The sequence below is a fragment of the Gastrolobium bilobum genome, unplaced genomic scaffold (assembly GCF_033153095.1).
Source record: "Gastrolobium bilobum isolate Gb01-03AN ecotype WA unplaced genomic scaffold, APGP_CSIRO_Gbil_v1 utg6924, whole genome shotgun sequence".
NCBI lineage: Eukaryota > Viridiplantae > Streptophyta > Magnoliopsida > Fabales > Fabaceae > Gastrolobium > Gastrolobium bilobum.
Genome location: NW_026897956.1, coordinates 16,419 through 33,163, shown reverse-complemented (window position 1 = coordinate 33,163; position 16,745 = coordinate 16,419). Strand labels below are relative to the sequence as shown.

At 36.3% G+C, this 16,745-nt stretch overlaps 1 pseudogene; it reads right to left on the bottom strand.

Annotated features, from left to right (window-relative positions):
- Nucleotides 1–828: 828 nt before the first annotated feature.
- Nucleotides 829–11,482, bottom strand: LOC133311705 (uncharacterized; annotated as a pseudogene).
- Between the last annotated feature and the right edge of the window lie 5,263 nt (nucleotides 11,483–16,745).

Genomic DNA, 16,745 nt, shown 5'->3' with positions numbered 1-16,745 from the left:
AATATTCACTTTTATGACTTTAAAAAAAAGAAGAAAAAAGCTTATTCATAAGGTTGATGTAAACGGACGTGTAACCCTTAATTAATATTTGAACCCTTAATTTTACGTTCTCATATCATATAAAATAAACTCATAAAAGACTTCTGAATCATAAAAGATACAAAAAAGAAACTTGATGGACGGTGTCAAATGTTTATGGAAAATGTATTCTCAAAACGATGAATGCAATCAATGACAGCACAACTTGCTCCACGTTGATTTATTGGAAAAAGGGTTTTTCATATTAGAACATCACGAACACAGTTGAATATAGCTGTAGCAAGGAACATCTGAATTGCTGCTTTCTAGAAATAATTGTCTCCTACAAAACAATGAAATTGCTTATAAGTTAGTTGGGACGTTCACTAATATATAATCAATGTGCACAATTTTAAAACAAACGTAAAATTAATCTAAAAACAATTAACATGTTATAACCTCCAAATAGATTTTAATTAATGGTTCAACAATAACAGTTACAAAATTTGTCTCTCCAGCAGCGTGTGTCTGAAATCAGCATCTAAAGCGTGATATCCAAAAAATTAATGATATGTTAGTACAATATATCATTTACTAAATAAATAATATAAAATCTACATAGGCATTATCACAAGTATTATGAAATGTTGATTTTTCCTATAGAATTCAGAATAGTATGTTAAAAACACAGTATAAATCCAATCAAAACTTGACACTTACTAGACTTGTGAAAAAAAATTGAATTTAAGGAATGTCGATGTTACCTGGACCAAACAGTAATGTTATATTCCCAACACTGAACGAAATAAACTACACTAATCTTTGAAATACTTATTTGTATACTATGTTAAAGGTACAGTTTGTAACACAACCATCATCATCCAGTATCAAAATCTTCAATCCATGTTTGCTCTTTACTCTAGATAGTGCCACATATAATTGCCCATGAGTAAAGACAGGCCTAGGTAAATAAATTCCAACATGAGAAAGTGATTGGCCTTGACTTTTATTGACTGTCATGGCAAATGAAACCACAAGGGGAAATTGTCTTCTTTGGAAATTTACAGGAAAGTTATGACTCGAGGGGCTCATCGTCATTCTAGGGATTAAAACATTTTCTCCAATGTTACTTCCTGTAAGAACAGTTTCCTCAACCACGTGATTGCCTAATTTTGTAATAAGCAGTCTTGTTCCATTGCATAAACCTCTTAACTGGTCAATATTTCTCAATAACATGACTGAAACTTTAATTTTCAAAATTAATTTATGATCAGGGAGGCCAGAACATGAGAAGGTATTTAAGATCTCAGGTGAAAATTCATCATCCTCAAATGAAGAATTACCATCTTGCTTCAAAATATTATCTGAACTTAAATACATCCTTTCTTCACCTGGAATCAAAGACATTAAGTTCTCGTTCAAAATAGAAACATATGCCAATTTTGGAGTCAGAATAGCATGTTCTTGAAAGAACGTGGCATCACAAATATGATCCAAGATATCGGGGTACACAAATTCAATCAAATCTGATAGTGGATCTGGTGATTCTTTAATCAATAATTCATCAGGAATTGTTATAATAGATTCTCCATCAACATCGTCTCCGAGAACACCATCTCCTACTTTAAGAATCCACTCAGAAAAATGTTTTATCTCCATTAAATTGTCAATGTTACTATCAGAAAGAAGACGCATGTTCTTGGTCAAAGTTAGCAAATGACAATGAGACCAGAGATAAGAAGAATTAATGGTTGCATGGACTATATCTTGTCTGCTACCATGAGGAATAACGGGTAATATTTGCCGGAAGTCACCTCCAAGAACAACAACTTTCCCACCAAATGGCTTATTCACACAACTGCAATCAGAAAATCTAAGAACATCTTTGAGAGTTTTGTCTAGAGCCTCAAAGCAAAATCTGTGTACCATTGGGGCTTCATCCCAAATGATTAGCTTTGTTTTAAACAATAGTTCTGCAATATTAGAATTCGGCTTTATATTACAGGTTGAATCCTCATTGATTTGAATTGGAATACGTAATCTAGAGTGTGCCATCTGGCCTCCTGGAAGCAATAGCGAAGCCATTCCGCTAGAAGCAACATTAAGTACAATTTCCCCTCTTGATCTTATAGATGCTGACAATGTATTCCAGATAAATATTTTTCATGTACCCCCGAAGCTGTATAGAAAAAACAATCCTCATGTACCCACTGAAATTGCTGAAATGATCTTGTCATAAACAATGTTTTGCTCATCAGTGAGGGAACTAATAAGTCTTTTATGCTCTTCCACCAAAAAAAATCTGTCATACGATAATTCATCAAGCACCAAGCGATTCTGCATATCAAGCAAAGAGTGACCAATGATGCGGGGCATTGAAGGGTAATCAGAAAGGCATTTTCCATTACTTTGTAGCACTTTATCAATTTCAGCAAGTGTTATGTTTTTTATTTGCTCTTCTGTAAGAATTGCATCTGTACAAACATCAAATACAATTAAAAAATAACAATTGGTATGACAGATTTATCTTCTCTTCATCAAGTCTTATGTCGTATGTTGTTAAATTTTTTTATGTTGGTTGGAATTGAGAAATAGACAATAAAGTAATAAATAAATAAAAAAAACTCATTATAATGCATGTAATATATGTATAATGAATACCTGGACGTCCTATTATTTTTCTATGTCGATAAAGAACATCGTCAGACAGAAATTGCTAACACTTTTCCCAGACATTTTCAGGTCTATTCATTGAGTTACCAAATAACAATAGAGCAAATAGACATCTTAGATAAGCCGCTGACTGCCAAGAACTTGCTTCCTTAATTGCATCAATATACTCATTGTCATCATCAAAAAGTCCAAGAGAATAGCAGGCATCCATAAATGTAGGAAAAAGCACCCCATTTATAGTTCTCAGGTCATCATAACTTGTGCAACCCTTTTTAAAATTAAGAAGCATTCAAAGATAGGAATCTTCTCCACTATTGGAAGAAAAACGATTTATTCTTCCAATTGAAAATCCTTTTTTTCTAGGATGCCATTCTTGACTATTTGCATTATAAACAAAATGAGTTGGATATTCAGCATATGTAAGATGCCTCCCTTCTGGAAATTCTATATTTGCATCCATCCAAGCCTGAAAAATTGATCGTCTGGTCTCCTCTCTTGTCTTTACTTTAGATATTGAAGAACTATCACGAAAAATAACGGTTTTTTCATCGGGTAAGTGAAATGGAAATCTCATCACAGGAGGATTTCTGTAATGGATTTCAAATCCAAATATTCTCCAAGCAGTTTCACATGCGGATACATACCTGACATAAATAAGTATGATGTCAAAGATGCTTTATTAGTCAAAATAATAGATATTTAGGACGTCAAAAACTAATGGAGATTAATTCCAATACCTGCAGTCATAAAACATTTTAATTTCATCCTCTGAATGATGTATAGCAGCAGTAACTCTATCATTTCCTTTATGAATGTATTTAAAAAGATATTTAATAGCACTACTCTGACAGGTATATTCAACATTTATATGAGCCTGATACTTTAAAAGGAGTTTCGCATTATAAGGCACAACAAAATGATTATCAAGCTTAACGCCATTTTTCATTACAACTATCCCATTGTCACTTCTCTTGTAATGAGGAAATTCGTCATTGTCGATAATTGTACGGGAACAAAAACCCTTGGGAAATTTTTTTGAACACTTTCCCTCCTTCATGCAAGGTGACTTGTAATTGTTAGGTCCACAGGGACCATGCATCATGTAACTTGTGACAACAACAAAAAGAGCAGGATGGGTTTCCCTGTTAGGAATTTCTGCTGAAATCAATTTATCAATATCTAGTCCACTATCAGGCTATTTAGAAGGGTGTAAGAACAATAGAATATGAGCATGAGAAAGTCCACGTTTTTGAAATTCAATTGTGCAAACATCTGTTACATTGAAATAAAAGCACAGAAGTAATAAGAATAAAATAATATAGTGATAGATAGAGTTTTTTAGGGTTCAAGTAAAGTTCATGAAAAATAATTTTACTAAATACTTACATGCATTAACTCTGCCAAGAACATTTTCCTTTTTTAAATCATGGAGCAATTGGTCCAATTTGAATTTGAACACTCTGCAAAGAATATCAGGACGATCTTCAGGGTTCAAGTTTCTTGCCTTACGAAATCGTGTAATTTATGGCCATTTAGGATTGCAGGTAATTGTTATAAAAAAATGAGGATATCCAGCTCAACGACAAATTGCAAAAGCATCTTTACAATTCTCAGCCATATATCTTGGTCCGCCTGTGAATGAAGAAGGGATAATAATACGCTTTCCAGTTCTAGCTGCTGCATCTTCACCTTGATTCCATGCATGTATAATATTTTTGTAAAACTCTGCCCTGAGTTGTTTTTGATTATGGCGGATGAAATTAAGACGGTCATACTCAACCATAGTATAAGCATCAACCAGAAATTGCTGGAAAAGTTTTCTTGAGTGATGAAGAACTTGGGATTCCCCTGATCTAATTTGAAGTAGAAATGAAAATAATTCTTTCATGCTGATAGTTGACCTTGGGTTTGTACTACCTCTGGAAGTGGAAGTACATTGGACATCATCGCGACAACCATCCTCTCCATAAGGAAATAACAAAGGATATTGTAAGCCAAGATATAGGGGATGCTTCACATCAATGCGCTGCAAAAGTCCGGTTTGTGTCTCCACAATGATGTCTCTGTCACCCATGGCGTTGTCTATATCTCCAACAATCAAAGCAGCAACTTCAGATGCAGAAGGAAGATTATAAACTCTTCCATCACTGCCACGCTTTCGAATAAGCCTCAACTTCACACCGTTGAAGCTATCTTCCTTATAACGGTCTCTAACGTACCGAAAAGATTGGACAATATCGGGATCGAGGATGTCTTCATTGTTTGCAGGACTGCATTTTTAATACAATGGACTCGTCAGTCAATTAATTATAATAACACAAATAATACAATCCACACACAAATAACACGAAAATAAGATATAGAGTATCAGGCGGAATAAGGCAGCCCATTAAATGATGAACTTGTCCTCCAACTCTAAAACAGTAAGGTCCAGAACCTTCATTAACCGATCCATCAACTCTTGCATCAAAGGAGGTGAAGGAAAAAATCATGTTTCATTCGGATATATCGTAAAAAATGTCGGCTCCTTATATTTGAATTATCATGCAGTTGAAGCAATGTATCTGGAGGCATTTTTAACAAAGGAAGTTGAACCTTTCCATTGCCGCAGCACAAACCAAACTCTGGCATACATGATTTTCGATCCTTTTTAAGTCTCTCTTCATACCACATATTTGCTCCACAACGCCCACAGATAAAAGTAGGATCCCCTACGTCCCAATAATCTAAATATATCGAAATAGCACAAATTCATATTGGATAGATAATTATAATTTGTAGTAAAAAATTTAAATTTAATCTAAACAATAACCTTCGCTGATAGAGGCGATGTCAGACACAGTGTGATAATTTGAATTGTTATCTGTAACAAAAAGGAAAGTTATTATGAATTAATAAAACATCACTGAAAAATACCCTTATTCCACAAACATAATTAAAAAACATTTGGCTAAATAATATACAATCCACACAGGTTAACTTACTTTGTTGACTGACATGAGTTGAAGTACTACTCGGACAACAATCCAACCCTGACACGGATTTCTCTTTAGATAACACAGCAACAGTTGGACGCACGGTGATCGTCTCGTCAGCATCAATTCCTAATTAAACATAAAAAATGCGGTTTGGAAAAATCATTAAGTATAAAATTAGAAAAAATTAAACATAAACATCGAATAATTAATTTGATATTCTAATTCTGCCAACGTTTTTCTAAGATATTGAAGACCATAACCAGGTAGTAATTACGCAGTGACAGGTTATGTAACAGGTCAAATAACCTATTAAATCAGGCATTCTACTAATATTGAGAGCGTGTGTAAATTTCTTTGCATTCTTCCTCTGACCAATGATACTTTTGCTTATCTTCCTAGCATTTTTGCTATCTAAAAAAAATAAAAAATATAGTATTACAATCATAACAAAGTACAATATTTTATCATCTAATTATATAAGACCATATCTTGAAAACCTGAAAGGATGGTGATATTTAACATACCTTCAGATGGACTCGAATTATTAACTACTTCCGCAATTGGGTTCGAGCACGGCAAAAAGTTATCTACACAAAATTTAGAACATAAGGGCTATTTTCACGTTAATAACAAAAAACGAACTTCGCTTGTCATGTTTTATTAGGAAGTAATCTCACAAAATTCATAAACAAAGTCAAAGAACAAATTTGCAGACCATTAGAAATATCACGAAGAGGCTGTGTACAACTGGTTCCACCATTCTGCACATTGGTTAATTTAGAAAGGCTGCTTTTTGAAAACAACAAAAAGTAAATTTGCACGATGATGTACAATAACTGCAAATAAAAAGATGATAAATTTTTTTTGTAAATTAAGATATGAAAGAGAAGACTTACGTTCTAACATTGGAGGCAGAACACGGAGAAATATTTTCTTGACAATATGAATGGTAATAATCAGAAACAAAAAAAAAAGTTCATCGAGGACAGAACTCATTACCATTAGAAATATCACGAAGACACTGTCTATTTCCACCCAACTCATTCCCTATGTTTGTTAGTTGTGAAATGCTAAATGGTAAAAAAAAAAAAATTAAAATGGCAAATAATAATAAAACGTATGGAGATAATATTATCATTATGCAGTGCATGAAAAAATGGCAAAGAGAACTTACCTGCCAACGGGAGAAGCAGAACATGCAGTAAGATTTTCTACACGGTAAACACAACGCTTATCAGATGGAAATATATGGAAACGAAATAAATGAAGCATATTATTTTTGCCGTACCTATCAACCCAAACATTTCATGTCTAGGTCTTCTCTTTCGCGAAGGCGTTTTGATTTCTGATAGAGGATTACTCATTATGGTGAGCAAATAAAATAAGCAAACGTATCAGATGATTTGGGTGGGAGACTGGATGAGATATCAGCGTAACAGCCAAGGCTTCGTTACTGTGTCAGTCCAAACAAATAATGCAGTTCATCCTAAAGAAAGTGGACCTTGTGTTTGGTAACTCTTCATTAGTTATTAGTTGCATGAACTTAGTTTTTGAAGCATTTGAAAAGTTAACACAAAAAGAATTGGAAAAACAATGCATATTCTCTATTGGAAAAATACTATAGTTACATCAAGAAAACGTTTTACTGCAAAATATAACAACAACACTATTGTAAAAGTTAAGAATTGTAAAAAACAAGAATTGATCATCTTAAAACCCAACATGACATAATTAATTTGTCCAATATTTTTTCGAAGCATTAATTAATGAATAGTTAGAGATTTCCACTTCTGTAGCACCGTAAATATGACAACAAAATTATTGTGAAAATTAAGAATTGTAAAAAATAATAAATGATCATCTTAAATCCCAACATGACATAATTAATTTTTCTTTTATTTTTTTCGAAGCACAAATTAATCAATAGTTAGAGATTTCCACTGCTGTAGCAAGGTAAATATGACACATACGTTGATATAAAGGAAAAACATTGTAGCAATTTTAATTCATTGCTCATTACTTATTTTGTCTAATATTGGTAATTTACAAATCTTATTAATATGGTTTTTTAATTATGTTCTGACATATAATTTTGAAAAGGTTTTATTTGTACTGTTTCAGAACTCCCATCGATGAAACAAACTCTTCGTAATCTGTATCTTCTTATACGTCGCAAACATGGTATGCAAATTATAATATTAATCTTCAAACTGTTTATTAGTTTTTAAGAAAAGAACCACCTTTCGTAAACCAATGTATCACCATCATTCATAACAATCCCATCCGCAGTCAAGTTAAAGAGTATTACTCGTGGTCTTTTAGTTTCCAATGCTATAATTAATACTGTTACACTGCAATAATGATGATGTTTTAGACACTGAAACACTCTTCATCAGCAAAGCCGGCATTTGCACATAATTCAACCATTGCATGCAAAAAATGAACAGGAAAACACCTCAAAAGCAATTATCTGTGAATGGGCAAATACTGACACGATGTTGATACAGCAGAAACTTGGAAGTACCATTTTCTATTTTTTAAAGATAAATAAAACAGAAGAAATATGAACACCCATAAAACTCTAAAAGTGAACAAAAGATATTACAAACAATAACATAAACAAAACCATGAACACAACAAACCATAAAAACATGACAGTATTAATCCACCTGACGACAAAGCATAGATACTAATCCACTTGTCAGATATCCATCTGCGTATTTGTCTATTTTTGAACGTTTTGGATATGAGACTTCAGCCGTTGACTGAAGTTACAGCAAAGAATCAACGATTTTGAAGCTTTCACAAAAGAAGGATGATTAAGGAACACAACTGAAAAACAAATAACCCAACTTTTGCATATTTATAACCTCATGAACCCTCAATCGATTAACACGTACAACGTCTAGGAAACCCATTCATTGAATGAACTAACGTAGCCCACCCAAACCGTTTGTGTTGTCATATTTATTTTTCAATTTCAAATTTGTAACAGACTAATTCGAAATTTAAGGGAGCAGTAAAAGGAATTGCATACAAAACGTCATCCCTAACGAAAATTGTGGCAGTCGTTGAATTAAATGATGTCTGCAAAGGACTATATGAAACTACAAAAAAAAAAAAAAAAAAATTCATAACACGTCCTGATATTTTATTACCTCCAACAGTGAAAAACGCATTACTAAAGTCACGGGAAGATGTTGTAATACGAAGAAACAATGTTGATAACAAAACATTCAAAACTATACTCCCAAAAAAACGACAAAGGTGGACACACGATCAATGTTAAACACAATGACAAAAGGTACTATAATGAGCAAAAAGTTCATACATCAATACAACAATTAAACTAAAACATAGTTCCAATGAAACAGGCAGCAAATGTTGTTCTATTCCAAATTTTTTGTCTGCTGCAAGGTGTGACTGGCTTCAGCATCAAAACTGTAAAAAAAATAAACAACAGAGGAGACAGAGTGAGCATGTAAAGTTATAAAATTTGTAAAGTTCGTAAGTCCAAACCTCTACCAAAATACAACTCAACAGTAAAATTGACAATAAAAACTTAACTCTTTCTCCAACTTAATCTTTTTAAGAGGACGGACAACTGAACAACTATTTTTGTCTTCAACAACATCACTATACTTTATAGACGGTGTCAATAGAGACAGAGAAATATCAGCATCACCAGTACTCTCACAGGTTTGGCTCTGAACATCCTGCCAACGAAACCATTTTATAAGTAATTAACATATGTTTTGGAATAGAATTATACAGTATTCAATTCTAAAATTTTGTTAATAATCCTAACTTTTGTTGACCCTACGGATACAATATTGTCATCACAAGCACTGTCAATACAGAATCATCCTGAAAGATTTTTTATATAAATAAAACTAAGTCAAAACGCACGAAAACTCCAAAGATAATTCAAAAGTGAAGAAATGTTAAATAAAAAATAACATACATTTGGATCCGCCGTGGTCTTTAGAAATGAGGTAATAATATTTTCAGTGATGCATACTTTAGCCACATGATATTTTGGCTCACTGTAGGCGTTCAAATTGCTGATTTTCACATTTACTTAAAATAACTTGGACCTATCTTTGAGAACGTTCAACTCTTCCGGATAATGCTCCAAATCCGCACCCTACAAAAAGAGTATATCTTCATATATTTTTTAAGCAACAAAATATGAAGCAGTAGCATACCCCACTGTTATAAAAATTAAAAGTTTTGAAAACCAAACCCGCTTGAAATGTTACTCGCGTAATTCACCAGCACTGACTCCTAACAAAGCAAGACAGTCTCTATCAAACACTACAAAAGAAGCAGAATCGGTGTTGTCAACAACTCTGACCTGAACACTGAACCTAAAAAGATTAAGTTGTAATTTAGATCAGTAACACTGAACCTGCATGATTAACTTTTAAAAAATGTCAGCAAACAAAACCCTCCTTACTTCGGATAATATTCATCCTAATGTTTCTGACAATTCTTACAATATCATTTCTCAAAATCTTCATACACTAAATACGGACATTTCTTACAGGACTTGTACCACTAATTGTACTTACTTTCGATGGATTTAATAGTTCCATAAGTAACGCAAGTAGTAACATCAGTGCAATTCTTAATATCAGTAATAAATTTCCTTTCTGTATCTTTTAGAAAATCATTTTCAAAAGAATATGAGGATTGGCTGGACAACTGAGACAACCTCTGACTACTTTCGATCAGATCACCGGAAAGCCTGAAATATAAACAAATATCCTAAAATTAGTGCGTACAGCAAAAGCAATGCCTCCTAAAAAATACTGCAGCAAACCTTTTTTTGAAATCCACGATCTCAGGCACATTGGAATCAAAAATCATTTTCGTCGTATATTTTGTATTAGTTATTCCATTTTTTCCTACAGAATTCGTAAAAAACATAAGAAATAAACAAAAGAATAAAGAAAACAGTAAAAAAAATAAAAATTGAGAAATACAATACTAAAAAAAAAAATTACCCCTAAAACCCTTTATCCTTGCAAGCTGAAGTATTATAACATTTTGGGCAGTCTGATTATTTGCTAAGAAAGTTTGGACCTCATCTACGTAGGACTCCCACAAAGTGCACTCAAGTTTCTGACCCCTATTATGTTAGTCCAACAAAAGAGATATAAGAATTCATGCAAACGTAGCAACGTTATTCAATTGTAAAAAGCGTAAGAAATTTAAAAAAAAAAATTACATCAGAAATATGCATAACATAAATACCTCAGATTGTCAAGCTCCACGACATCCATTCTTGTTTTCCTACCAAAGATTAAATGTTCATGGACTTCCCCGATTCCAAACAGCAAACCAATAACGTCTACAAAATAAGTAACATGGATTCAACATAACGTCCTATATAAAAAAACTTAAATGAAAATGAATAACACTATATTCCATCCATCACCTATTAAATACGGGGAGTCAGACGATTCCTTCTCAATAACGTCAAATTCAGCAAAATCAAAATCGTGCTCAGGAATAGTAGCATCAACAATGGATTTCACATCAGTCCTCAAGTTGAAAGCCAAACGATATTCATGCCGTGTTGGCCTGAAATTACCACTGTTCAACCCAACTCCGAAATATTTTATAAAATATGCATCCCCCTCGCAAATTTTCTTTCGAACATGCAAAGTACCCTTCGCCGTAGCATGGATCCTTCCACCCTACAAAATGAAAAACATGCACTATATCAATCAAAAAAATTACAATGCACCTGCTGAAAAGAAAAGACGATAAAGAAGAGACATTACTTGTTCATCTAACAAAACCATATCAACATTGTCATTCGAAATTGTAACACCCCGTATATATCTGTTAATGTTATCATAATATCGTATTAAGTTGCGCTTAATTAAAATGCAGAATTACTTTTTCTTTTCAATTATGATTCCATTAACATTACCAACTTGCTTAATAATAAATTAATAAAACATCGCCTGTATGTAATTGCAATAAAACAGCTAAATGAAATACCTCATAGCATAGATAATATAAGTGTGGCTCTAGTCACGGAACTACAACAATGTAGACCGGACCATCTAACAGTTTATACAACTCCAATCTAAAAGTACTAACAGAAAGTATCATGGACAATCCCCATGCTCACTCAAATAAGGCAACATGCCCAACATCAGTCTCAACAACAACATATCATAAATAGCGGAAAACATAAACAGCATCCCAAATCCAGTCATGCTAACATAAAGCAGTAAAACATAATCAGCTAAGCTCTGGCCTCCTGCCGCCCGAGGCATCAGTACCCATACTACCTGATCCTGAAATAAGCATTCCCCAAACGTGGGGTAAGATCTCTAATCTAGAAATCTCAGTAAGTCAGTGAGTCCTCAAGGATCTTCCACCCCAAGCTCACTTACATGTGCAATATAAGTTCAAAAGCAATTTATCATTTATCATTTCTAAAACAATGCAATGCAGCAGATAATCATGCCATGTGTGTCAATACTAATCTACTGGCCAGAGACAGTGCAGGTATACGTCTATCACCTACACACCGTGCAAGTACCACTTGCATTCACCCCGGTACACCGTCTTATATGGCGCTACATACTCAGGCTTCCCGTCAAGATGAAACAACACATGCATATTAAAAGCCATTACATGTAAAGTTCAATCAACACATCAATTATTCAAAAGCATGTACACAGCATTCATAAACCATACCCCCATGGGACATGTGGAACCTCAACATGGCTAAACCGAGGACACGAAAGCTTACCTTGCAAGCTAACTCCAAAAGCCAAGAGTCCACAGCTCAAAGTCCAAACACAGCAGATTCATAATCTGTTATGGACCAACAATACATCAACAACATGCACCACAAGCATACAATATTAAGACAACGCCTTTTCATTACACTTTATGTCTTAAGGCTTCTCACCAAGCCATAAGCCCTTACTCACTTGATTCTGACTTAGTTCATTAAATACAGAAGTTCAACTTCATCAAACTAGGGTCCACAAACCCCCAATAGCCTACTGTACACACAACACAGCTGCTGTTCTGCGAAATCCCAGAATATCTGGATATCTCACTGTCCATATCCGGATATGCAATATCCGGATATACAGATTCACATATCCGGATATTCAATATCCGGATATCCCAAAACCACGTATCCGGATATCCAATATCCGGATATCAGTTCGACAAATATCCGGATATCTCACGACAGAATGCAGTTTTTGCATTTTCGTGAAGATATCCCTAAAAGGTTCCCTTTTTACCGATTTTATACACCTAATCATGCATTTCTAGGTGTGTTCAACATTACCCAACAACAAGTTATCATCTTTTAGTCATTAGATGCATCAAGGTACCATTTTTAAGCCTTAAAACTCAAGTTAAAGGTTGGTACACATACCACAGCTCAAAAACAACAAAGGGAGATGCTCTTGGAGCTCACAATCAGTCTCAAGCTACTGTCACAAGAGGATGCACGAAAATGAACACAAGATGACTCTTTTACTCAACAAGAAGACACCTTGAAGCATCAAAATGCCAACAAAAGGTCACACCCCTCAAGAACAACAAACACAGCTCTTCAAACTCCCTCACACAGGTTCTCTAACTCAGAAACACCACCCCAATGTAGTCCCAAGGCCAACCCTCACCCTCACCAAGTGTTTAAATGGAAGAACAAGCATCAAAGGTGAATGCTTGCTCAAGAAATGGTGAAGAAGGCAAGGAAGGAGTGTTTTCTGGTCAGCCTCCAAGTTACTCACGAATAGAAGTCTGATCCTAGGGTTTTGTGCCCATAATGGGAGTATTTATAGCCCAAACACACTTAAACACACAGTATTAACTTTAATTGCTACGCTTAGCATTTTAATCCCAAACTTTGGATTCCGAAACTACGTAATTTTCTAAGAATTATCATATTTTTCTTATATTTTTCTAAGCACTTTTCCGGTACGCGCTTTTCAAAGCCAGTACCGGTTTCTGGCACCAGTTCTCATTATTTGGACTTGAAACTCGTTTTACAAGTCCTACATGTTATTCTAGTAATTATCATGCACTTACTTTAATTTTCTGGGATACTTTTTCGGTACACATTTATACCGACTAGCAAAACCGGTATCTGCACTTTTCTTCCGAAAAGCGACTTTCAGCATTCTTAATCACTTACTATGATTATTAAGCCTCATAAATAATTATTAAGGTCAATTATGGAATCATTTCTTATGTTTGTATAATTAATTAATTAAATACCTTAATTAACGGTGCGGGTTCTTACATTCACCCCACCTTTTTAGGATTTTGACCTCAAAATCAGAAACATACCTGGTCGAAACTCGGAGTACTGCCGGAGAAGCTCGTCCTCACGCTCCCAAGTACACTCCTCAGGAGTCCTTCCGGTCCCCTGCACCTTGACCATTGGAATGATCTTGCTCCTCAGCTGCTTCTCGCCACGATCGAGAATTCTGAGTGGTCCGACGGGAGTCTTTAGGTTCTCCCGAACCTCCACATCATCCGGTTGCACCACGTGCGACGGATCTGCTATGTACTTCCGAAGCTGAGACACGTGAAACACGTCGTGGATGTTAGCCAGGTTCGGAGGCAAGGCAAGCCGGTAGGCAACAGGTCCTACTCTACCAAGAATCTGGTATGGCTCAATATATCGCGGGCTCAGCTTCCTCACTCCGAGTGCCCGACCTACACCGGTGACAGGTGAAAGTCTCACAAACATGTGCTCACCCTCACTGAACTCCAGCGAACGATGCTCAACCACAACGTAGCTCTCCTGACGACTCTACGCCGGCATCAGCTTCCTCTAATCATCTGACCCGACAGATGGAAAATCGGACAAGGTCCAATCCAAACAACTCTGATCTCCAACCTCAGACCAGCAGGTAGGTGTCCGACACCTCCTACCAAACAGCGCCTCGTAGGGTCACATGCCCAGGCTGGCAAGGAACACACAAACACAAAACTCTACCAATGACAGATACCTATCCCATGCCGGGCTCCAAGGTGCACGCCCTCGACATGTCCTCCAAGATCCGAAGGGTCCGCTCAGTCTGTTCCACAGTCTGAGGGTGATAGGTGTACTCAGTCTCAACTGAGTTCCAAAAGCTCTCAGCAGTGCCTCCCAGAACCGAGATGTGAACTTCGGGTCCCTATCACTGATGATACTCACGGGCACCCCGTGAAGCCTCACAATCTCGCGAACATACAGTTTGGCCAACTGCTCTGACGAGAAGCTCACCTTTACTGGAAGAAAGTGGGCAGACTTAGACAATCTGTCCACAATGACCCAAGAGAGTCATTAACAACCTGGGTCTTAGGCCGACCCAACACGAAGTTCATGGAAATACCTTCCCACGTTCACTGCGGTACCTCAAGAGATTGAAGTTCACCAGACGGCTTCTGGTGTACAAACTTTACTATCAGACAAATCAAACACTTGGACACATACACAGCTGTGTCCTTCTTCATTCCTGGCCACCAGGAATTCTTTTCCAGTCTTGAAACATCTTAGTAGCACCAGGGTGAACAGTAAAATGTCCCTTATGGCCCTCTGCCATAACCTCTTCGGTCAACAGACCTCGAGGAATCACAATCCGCTTCTGAAACAACAGAGGTCCATCCTCATTCCAAGACACACCGTCTTGGTTCTTCACGCAATCGAGACACTCTCTCTGCAAAAACGCCTCATGGATCTTCTCCAAGAGCGCCTTCCTGACTCTCACAGTCTCAAACTCGAGAAGTGCATCCTCAAACAAAGAGGTCACCGTCAGAACTCGAAGTTTCACAATGACGTTACAACGTCATCCGATTCTCTGGGATCCTCAATCATTCCCTCAATATAGGTGACCTACCCCACAAACTCACACTACACAACACGCGAGTGAGTTGGGTCTTATTCCATGACTCTAACCTCAACAAGACTAGCAATTTCAATCAATATCCTCAAAATAAATTCATATACATTTCAAAGTACTAACTCATAATCATGTTCAATTCCACCAATACTTGTTAGTTAACCAACTTATTTACATATAACATACCTTAGTCCACGTACACCTGCAAAATTTCAATTTCAATAACATATTAGCTAAAACAAAACTCTATGTAACGGTATACCTCAATCTCCGTGGTATCTGCAAAATTGAGAGTTAGTCAGAGGTGAAATAATATTGATTTATTAGCACAGTTCATGGTACTCATTTCATGCTTAACACTACCCCTGGTGTTAACATGCCATCTACTTACGAAGCATAACAAACTCAACATAAGATCCTAGAGTCATGGAGACCACGCAACTCACAAGCTACTTGTACATGCACTGCCTCGCATATACAAGATCACATGTGGCCTTGCCACCAATTCTAAGTGTTACACACTCAGTTTCCCTGAAGAGAATTTCACATCCTCAAACAGAGCACCATCACGCTTAAGTAATGGCGTAAGGCATCCTACCTTACAACAAAATGACTGGTGCTCCCAAGGAGACACACTCGGTCGAAGAAGTCTTTCACCGAAAGACCCTTAGAACACAACATAAACTCGGCCAACTCTGGTGGCGACATCCGGTATGGGACTAATGCAATAGACCCCACACCAGGCAACAACTCACTGGAGAACGCTATCTCCCGCTGCGGCGAAAACTCAGGAATCTCCTCAGGAACACCTCGAGGAATTCCTTCACCACAGGAATGCCAGTGATATCCTCCTGTGTCCCACTCACCAAACCTCCCAACATGACATATCCGAATGCCCCTGCTCGCAAAGCTCCCCTGGCCTGCAGCAATGAGATATATGGCGAGGAACTAGCTGTGGAATCACACGGAGACATCTCCACGCGCTAAGCACAACAACCAAACAATCAATCACGCACAACTATTGGACAATCCATCCATGCCAAGGATGATTTCCAACTTGTCCATCGGCAATCCTATCAGATCCACCGAGAACTCACAGCTGTCCCACTGAAATGCTACATCGCGATGTACAGTGGTAGAATCACAAATTTCTCCGGTGGCGGTAGTCACCCGCAACAGTGGAGAAAGCACA